Here is a 9,020-nt window from a genome sequence, read left to right as displayed (position 1 = left end):
GCAGCCAGTCTCCACCTGCCCGGCCAGCCCAGATTTCTGGCATCACCAGTTCTGTGAGCTCAACAGTAGCGCACAGCCCAGAATCCCTTAAGCTCTTTACACGGAGAACACGTTGTCTGGGCCGCATGCGTGCACGCAGGAGCAGGACGCGGTTAGGGCAGGATGGGGACGTGGGAATAAAGAAGTCTCTGCGGCTCTCCCAGCTCTTGGTTTCAGGGATTTGCGGCTTCCCCTAGCCCTCAGCGGGATGGACGCGGTGGCAGGCATGAGAGAGGGGCCAGCCCGGGAACTGGGGGACCGGCCCCCAGCCAAGGATAGTGTGTGAATGGCCCCACTCCTCTGGCCGGCGTGGTGAATCTGTCCCCCAGCCACTCTGGACCGTGAAGGCAGGAAGTGGCCTGGGTGTGGGTCGGGGGACGGCAGGGCGGCTGGTAGCCCGGTAGCCCTTCCTCCTCTGTACCCGCCGCCTCTGTGGGCTGGGCTCAGGCTGTGCGGACCTGGAGATCCACCACCCCCCCCCCCCCAGCTGCCCACGACGCTACACCTGCAGGCCCCCAGCACCAGTAGGAGAAGCCTTGAGCACAAGCCATGGCGGACAGGCCTCACCAAACCCTTGGAAAGTTCTCTGCCAAGGAAAGGAGGGGACATGGCCAGTGGAAGTCAAGGGTAGGCTGTCCGGGAGGGCAGCTAATGAAGACACTCCGTGCCCTGGAAAGGCACGACCAGACGCACGCCAAGGGGGAGAGGCTGCTCTCAATTTGCTGTGTGTCCTGGGACAGGTGGCTATCGTCCCTGAATCAAAGTAGATTCCTCATCTGTCTGCTTGAGGTCAGTCACCTCCTCAGCCTCAAAGGCCCAAGGGGCTGGGAGAGGGAGCCCTTTCCTGAGCCGGCCAAGGTTGGTCAGGATCCCCAGGCTACCCAGCTTTTGTGGGTTAGCCTGGAGTCTGCACTAGCCAAAGGCTGTCCTCAGCCAAGTCAGGTCCCTGTGGGGCTGGGAGCGGGGGCCACCCAGAGCCCTGAGCAGAGGCTGTCAGCTGAGGCCTCCGACCCGCTCGTGCCCCCAAGACATGAACATGTGAGCACAGAAACACACACGCGAAAACGTGTGCACCCAGGCTTGGCCCGGGCCCAGGGTGTGCTGGGATCTGAAGCCCCTGCCTTCACTGGGTGTGTGCTTGGGCAGGTGTGGGGAGCCTGCCCAGCCTTGCTCTGACCCAGTTTTCCAGGCCCGGCCCGGCGGGCAGCACTGGCAGTGGAAGTTCGCAGAACTTCTCGTCAGCAACGTGGGTGCCCTGGGCCGGTGGCACCCAGCTAGCTCGATGTGCTGAGGGCTGGGGCACAGGCGGCTCCTGGGGACACACGGGTGCAGACATGGGCTTGTGTGGGGGTCCACGTGCGTGTGCTCAAAGGTGTATCCGCGGGGTCCCCTCTGAGGCTTCCGGACCCCACCTCCTGGGGGCGGGCCAGCTGCTTCCAGGCCCCCCTATATCCTGCCCACCTCCTCTCCTACCTCAGGACGAGCCAATACATCATCCAAGGGCCAAGCCCCGTGGGCCCCCACTACTGATCTGGCAGAGTGCTCCCCGGTTACCCCTTCCTGGAGGTCAGTCATAGCCCAGCTGGAGACCAGGATCCTGGGAGGTCATGGATTTGGGGCTAAGCCCACGGAGCCACAAGGGCTAGGAAGGCCTCAGGAGCCGTCCCAGAGGAGGGGTGAAAGGGAGGGTCCGGATGGGCAGGGAGGCCGCAGGGCATTGCCAGGGCAGAGCCTGCTGGGAGGGGGAAGGGAGGGAGTGCGGAAGGGTGGCCGTGGGAAGGGAGCTCTGGACTGATAAGCCCTTTTGATCTGCACTGAGGCAACACAGACCCCCCATCCTGAGATAACCTGGACCTGGAAGCCACAGACCCTGGCCCGAGCTGTCCTCTCCAAGGCACCCTGCCCCCACCCTCGGCGCCCTGGGCAGACCCTGGCCCAGAATGTGACTGGTTCTCCGGGCAGGCTCGGTGGGAGGCTGGGGCAGGGGTGACCTGAGCCAAAACCCAGCAGGCACCCCATGAAGCAGGGAGGGAAGCTTGTTGCGTGCCTCCCCCTGGAAACCGCCCTGGTCTACAAGGCCTCCCCCAGCCCTGGCCTGGCTGTATCTGGCCTCCCCGGCCTGGGAGTGGACACCTCTCCCCCCTGTCTCCCCACTGCTTTCACCCTGAGCCTGGGGGCCCCCCGTGAGGCCGCCCCTTGGCTGTGGCCCCTTGAGCAGCCCTGTCTGACCTGAATTGTACCATAGCGTGGGCACAGGTGTGGACACTGCTCTGTGTGGGATGGTGGCACACTGCCCAGGCACACTCTCCATGACAGCTACCCTCTGCCTGGGATAGCCCAGGGGGCTCTCCCAACCACGCCCCCAGTCCCTGCAGGGCAGGCCCGCTGGACAATAAAGTTGTCACAAGCTTTGGGCCATGGGGAAGGCAGGCAGGCGTGGCAGGGGAAGGAGGCTTTGGGAGGCCCCGCAAAGACATCTCTATTAGGGGGCCGCAGACCCTGCCCAGCCCCAGGGCCTCCCAGGACCTGGAAGAGGGGGCGAGCATGGGCAGAGGTGGCCCTCAGGCTCACCGTCCACCAGGGCCCACTGGGAGGGCAGGCCCATTAGGCAGAGGAGCAAACTGAGGCTGGGAGCTGCATGGTGATGGCACCCCCACTCTGAGAGACCCCTTGAGTGGGGGAGCGCCCTTAGCAAGCAGTTGGTGAGATACAGTCCTCCTGAGGTGCTCCCCTTGTGTTCAGCAGGCGCCCAGCACTCACCCCTGTCCCAGTCTCCTGGGAGGGTGGGACCAGAGCAGGGGCTTCCTGCCAGGGGCTGGCCACACCCCACATGAACCCCCACACGAACGGTAGCCTCTCTTCCTAAAAGCCCAGCATCTGGGCTTGGGGAGAAGCCCCTGATGGGCCACTGCTCCCCAGCTCTCCTTCCCCAGGGCCGGAGAGGGTGCAGGCACACGGCCACAGGGCCCTGGATCAGCAGAGGTCAGCTACGGCTTTTCTTCCAGAATCCCCAGAGCCAGGCCCCCTTCCCTAGGAAGCCCAGGCGCCCCCCCACCCCAGGCCCCCCGCCCCGAACGAACGCTTTCCCAGAGCTGCCTCCTTCCTCCGGACCGCCCTCCACCCAGGTGCGGTCACGGCCCCTCTACAGATGGGAGACGAGGCCCTTGTCCGAGACCAAAGGACCGGGCAGCAGTGGTGCTGGGGCAGATCTGGGACTCTGCCCCAGACGCCAGGCTTCGACCTTTCACTCCGCAGCCTACCCCTAGGCCAAGCGTCAGTGTCAGCCAGGGCCGCGGGACTGAGCTGGCCACTGGGGCATCCTGGAGCGGGGCGTGCCCCCATGTTACATTCTCCCGGGCAGAAGGCCTGGAGGGGGGTGGGGGGGGCGGGGATCGGGGCTCACGGTGGGCCTGAGTCTGAGCTCACGGTGGGCCCGAGAACAGGGCTCCTGACGACAGTGGCGGCTTGGTGCGCCGGCAGCCTCTGCCCGGCCTCCTCGGCAAGTTCATTCTGCAAACAGCTGCCTCCTCCAATTAGCTCGGTGCGGCTCTGCGCGCCAGCATCCGGGGGAAGGGCCTGGGGGCGGGGCGGGCGGGCCCTCCCTCCAGCAGCTAGGCGCGGGCCTGAGGCTGTTGGAGGCGGGGGGCGGCCCGCCCCACGGACTCCCTAAATGCTGCAGAGAACGCCTCGCCCTGCCCAAGCTCAGTGGACATCTCCCCAGGTCACTGTGTACCTGGGCGGGCCGTGCCACCCAAGCTTCTGTGCCTCGGTTTCCCCCCCTGTCAAGCACGGCTGAGGAGCAGGTGTGAGGTTCTTTGTCAGAGCCGCCATCACCACCAACTTAAGTCCTCCTGTTCCTGGTCCCACCGGTTGGAGGTTGCCCCGCCTTGAGTTCTGGGGGGTTCCCTTGGCCCCAGCCTGGGCTAGACAGTGGCTCTGGCCTCCAGCTGGCAGAGGTGAAGGCCTCCCCTGCCCACTGGACCCAGCCGGCCGCTCTGACCTCGCTGGCTCTGGCTGGAAGCGGGGCTGAGGGCTTTCCACGGGTGACCTGTGCAGAGGCCAGCGGGGGCAAAGGGCCAGCGACAGAGGCCCTGACGAGGCTGAGGCTCAGGGCAGAGCTCGCAGGGGCTTCCCAGAGCAGGTGACACTGGCCAGCGGGACCCAGAGGAGGGGGCCTTCCACGAAGCAGGGTGGAGGCTGACCAGGAGGGAGGAGGGCGTGACGCGGGGCTGGCTCAGCGGCCCCTGAGGCCTGGATTCCTAATTCAGCGGGAGCCTGCAAGCCGGGCTTGTTTATTCTTGGCAGGAAGGCCGATGTTGGGGGGTGGGGGGGAGTGAAGCCTTTTCAAAAAATAATAATAATAAAAACGCTCATTTAGAAGGCTCCCAAGACGTGCTGAACTCCAAAAGGGTCTTGGAAAAAATGCTGAGAAGGTTTAAGTGTAAATGGACCCAAAACACCATAATTAAATTTCCCTTAAATTTACCAGAGTTTGGGGTCAAAGAAAAAATAAAACTTAGGGAAAATACACTTGAGGGTTCAGGCGAATGCCAAGTGCTTAGAAAAATAGATTTCTGAGCTGCTCCGCGGCTACCGGCCTGGCCCCCGCCAGCCCCGGGAGCGGCAGAGGCCTTAACCGCTCCTGGGCCTGGGCTGGCTCTGGCCACCTCTCCACGGGGCCCTGATGCCCGGGCCCACCCCCCCCAGGGAACCTCCCCAGTCAGACCGTCCGCCCCCTGGGCTATGGAGCCGGCCGATGGGCCAGGACTCCCTATGGGGAGCTGGGGGCCCCTCACCCCCAGCCTGGGTTGGAGCCCAGCGGAAGCTTGAGCTTTCTTTCCTCTCTCCCTCCCCCACTCCCTGCCACAGCCTTCTTGCATCTACAGACAGCCCTGGTCTCCCCGCTGGCTCATCTGGTAGCAACCTCGCTTTCCAAACCTGAAGTCAGGATTTGAGGCCTAGTGGCCTGCACAAACCAAGGGGTAAAGAGGCCAGAAAGTCTGGACCGGGGCTGCGCCTCCCAGAAGACAGCCTCCCAACAGCACAGGATTATGGTGTTGCCCTCTTTGCTCAGCCTGCCAGGAAGCTCAGAGCTGACATTAAGGATCTTGTACAGTAGCTAGTGTTGGCCAATGGATTTTGGAATATATTCTCTTCTCCATGTTCTTTAAAACCCCACTTCTGTTGTAATGAGCGAATCAGTTGTGCTTTTTATTTTAATCCTCCTCCTATTTTCTGAGTATAAATTTAAAAGGCAGAGATTACCCATGATCCATAGCAGCTGGGGCCTCTCTCAAATCCGTTCTTCTTTGGGGGACAAGGTCAGCCCAGCCCAGCTCGGCACCTCCTCCCCCATCCTGCGGTAGCCTGCCCCAGTCCCTGGGGCCCACACGGGAGCAACGGTGTCCCGAACAGGCGGAGATGGGCGCTAGGAGATGCAGAGCTCCAAGGGGAGACCAGGCAGTCCGCCCCGGGGGGCCCCAGGTGAATGGGGCCGAGACCTGAAGTTCCCTTGGGGCCTCAGTTTCCCCCATCGGAGCCCTGGGCCTTGGGGCAGGGCAGGGAGAAGCCCCCAGCAGCAGCCGCACCCCTGGGCCAGGCACTCCATCGCAGGGGTGGACGGGCAGGAGGCTCTGAGCAGGGGCCCTACGTGCCCTGGCTTCCAGGCCCTGATGGGCATCGACTGGGTGGCAGCCGTGGAGACTGTGGCATCCCAACGGTGCTGTGGACAGCAGGCAGGATGTGGACTCGAGTCCCCACACGGGCTGAGGGACCCATCCCTACACCCGGGGCAGGCGCCCCGCGGCCCAGCCCCCCTCCCGCAGCCTCCCTCTCAGCTTCCACCTGCACAGGCCCCAGCACGCCGGGCCGCCCAGCTCTGAGTCACTGGCCAGGCTGGGCTGGGCCGGGCTGCCCGTCAGCCCCCCACTCTGGCCCGAGGCCTCCTCCACTCACCTTCACTGGGGACCCCCGTGGGGGGGGGGATGGGTGGCTGTGTGGGGGGAGCGGGGGTGGGGTATAAACACTGAAGGGAGACTACCCGGCCAGGACTCCTACGGCCACCGCACCGACCCTCAGTAGACTCTCCACTCCCTTGCACCCGTGCGCCTGCCGGATGCGCCCAAAGACGGCCTCCCTCACGGGGTCCAGGACACGGGGGTCTCAGGGGACATGCTCCGTCAAGAGGGCCAAGATGGCACAGTGGCTATAATGGCCAATTTTTGCAAAGGGTCGCTGAGACCTTGGGGAGCAAGGCACAGACAGCATGGTGGGCAACGCCCTGATGTCAAGGGAAGGCCCCGTGGATGCTTGGACCTGGAAAGAACAATGGTGAACAATTAAATTATTTCCCAGTAACAATGAAAAATGCCTTCAAGCGATGCCCTCCCTGGTGGCAAGGGCGGGGCACACCAGACGAGTCCCCTGGTGCTGGCGACAGGCAGTGCTTGGACCTTTTGGAAGCAGTTTGGCAGAATCAGCCGAGAGCCACAGGAACCTCCTGTTCTTTGACCTAAATGCCACCAGACGTTTAGGAGAGGCCATAATGAAGGGATCCCTTCCGACTGTGGGTGCCGCCACATGAGACAAGTCCGCATCCAGACCCCCGGACACTGGGGAGGTGACCTTATTTTTTGCGGTGTCATTAAATTAAGGTCTTGGGATGGTCTTGGATTATCTGAGCGGGCCCCACATTCAATGCGCAGTGTTCCTGGAAGAGCTGGAAGGGGCAAAGTCCATGTGACTATGGAGGCAGAGACTACAGTGATACGGCCACGAGTCCAGAAGCACCTGGAGCCTCCAGAGGCAGGAAGAGGTGGGAAGCACCCTCCTCTGGAGCTTTGGAAGGAGCAGGGCCCTTGATTTCAGACTTCTGGCCTCCAGGACTGTGAGAAACTAAATTTCGGCCAACCGGTTTGTGGTGACTTGTTACAGCAGCCTTAGGAAAGGAACACAGAGTGTGAGGCACCCAGGGGTCAACCCAGGCCTGGCGCTGGAGGAAGAGGGGGGCGCACCCCTTCCCGCAGGCCTGAGGGAGAGGGGGCAGGGCGGAAGAGCATGGGCCCCGTCTCCCAGCAACCTCTCCTCTTGCTAGTGTTGCCTGATGGTCAGATCCACACAGAAGCCGCAGAGGACAGGGCCGGTGACGCCGCGTGTGGGGTCAGGCTTGCTGGGACAGATAGAAGAAGGGACACGAGGAAACAGCTAACACAGACGGGCAATCCCCTATGGGCACTTCTGCTAAGGAGAGAGTCTTGAGAGGCAGAAAGCCACTCGCAGGAGGATGGATAGATGCTCACCTCTCAGAGTCACAGGGATGCAGGGCTCTTTTCTCAGGGGTGGACCCCTGAGAGGGAACCGTGGGCACCGTCCTGGGAGCGGACTGCAAGGAACAATACAGAGCCTTTGCTGGGCCTTGGAAGGGCCCCCTGGGAAGCCAGCCCCCAGGTGCCAGCGGCTGGTCCTTCCTCCCTGCCCCACTCTGAGCAGACGCTGGCCCCGCCTGCCAGCTCTATCCACCAGGGAATCTGGGAGGACAAACTCAATCCAGTCCACACAGAGGAAGAGGGCAAAGGGGACCATCATCCCACACCCATCCTGGTACGTTAAGTCACTGATTAAGTAACTGGTTAATAGATCAGAGCACAATGTGCTGCTGTGGGCCCTAGGATGGTCTCCCGGGAGAGGACCTGGGTGGGGTGGCCGGGCACTGGAGGGGTCTGGACAGCCCAGCTAGGATGCAGTAGAAGGGGCATGGGCTTGACTAGAGCAGGCAACGAGGGAGGGCAGCACACAGCAGAGATGCTAATCTGTCAGGTAGGCACAGAGGGGCTCCCTGAGGGCTCCCTGGGGTGGGGGGGGGGGCGGGATCCTTTTAGGGCCCTGAAGTCTGGCCTCAGAGGCTGGGTGTGTCCAGGCTGGTGTCTTCAAAGCATAGCCTGCACCTACGGCTGTGGGGTCGTGTCAGCAGCCAGTCACAGAAGGGCTTTCATGGCCATTTTCCCGATGAGCAAACCGAGTCTCAAAAGCCGCGAGCCAGGTGGTCCAGAGACACTTGGCTGGGGCATGCCAGAGCCATGCCCAGGTGCCCTCCTCTCCCACCTGGCGCCTGTAGGTCCTCTGGGTCTGCCTGAAGGTGGGAGTGCCCTCTTCCTTGCGAAGGTGGGCACACTGGGTCCTCTCCAGCTCGGCTCTGTCCCACCCAACAGCGAGCAAGCACCTGGCACAGCTCTGGCCACCAGCTACCCTCATCCCTCCTCAGAGCCCTGGGGTTGGGGGGTTGGTGTCCCTGTCTGAGGCCCCCAGCCCCTGCTCTCCGTTCTGATGGCTGGCAAGCACCCAATCTCTAAACTTCTTTCCTCTTGGAGGATTGGGGGTGAGGATCCCCTTTGGCAGGGAACTCAGGCAGCTTAGCTACAAGTGTACCACAGGCCCCCAATAAAAGCAGCAGTGAGACCACAGCCCCCTCGTATTTCAGCCCCAGGCAAACAGGCAGAGCTGCCCTTCACTCCCAGGCCTTTGCGCACACGGTTCCGCCCGCTTCGATGCCGCTCCGCGCTTTTCCACCTGAGGACTGGCTGTTCACACCTCAGGGTTCGTTCAGCGTGAGCAGCTCCCTCTCCGTGAAGCCTCTCGGACGGGCTTCACCTACCGCCCTCTCTACGTCCCCGGGTTCCCTGACCTGAGGCCCCGATGGGCAGGCAGCAGGGTGGCCACCGGGACTGCGCGCTGCGCAACTAAGGGTCCGCGCTCGGCCCCTCTGCGCGCTCGCGGGGCCCAGTAGTGCGACAGGGGGCCTCGCGCGTCCGGCCCCGGCTCCCACGCCCTCCGAGACCGCCCGGCGCCCCCGCCCGGCCCCGCCCCCTCTAATCCCCTCCGCGGGCGGGGGCCGGGCGAGCCGCGGCCCCGCCTCCGGGCCGTCTCAGGGGAGGGGCGTGTCCCGCGCCCGGCGAGTCCGGGCGGGCGTGGCCGGGGCGGGGCGG

Source organism: Panthera pardus, unplaced genomic scaffold, assembly GCF_024362965.1.
Source record: "Panthera pardus isolate Hobbes unplaced genomic scaffold, ASM2436296v1 HiC_scaffold_13, whole genome shotgun sequence".
Taxonomy (NCBI): domain Eukaryota; kingdom Metazoa; phylum Chordata; class Mammalia; order Carnivora; family Felidae; genus Panthera; species Panthera pardus.
This window is presented reverse-complemented; position numbering follows the sequence as displayed.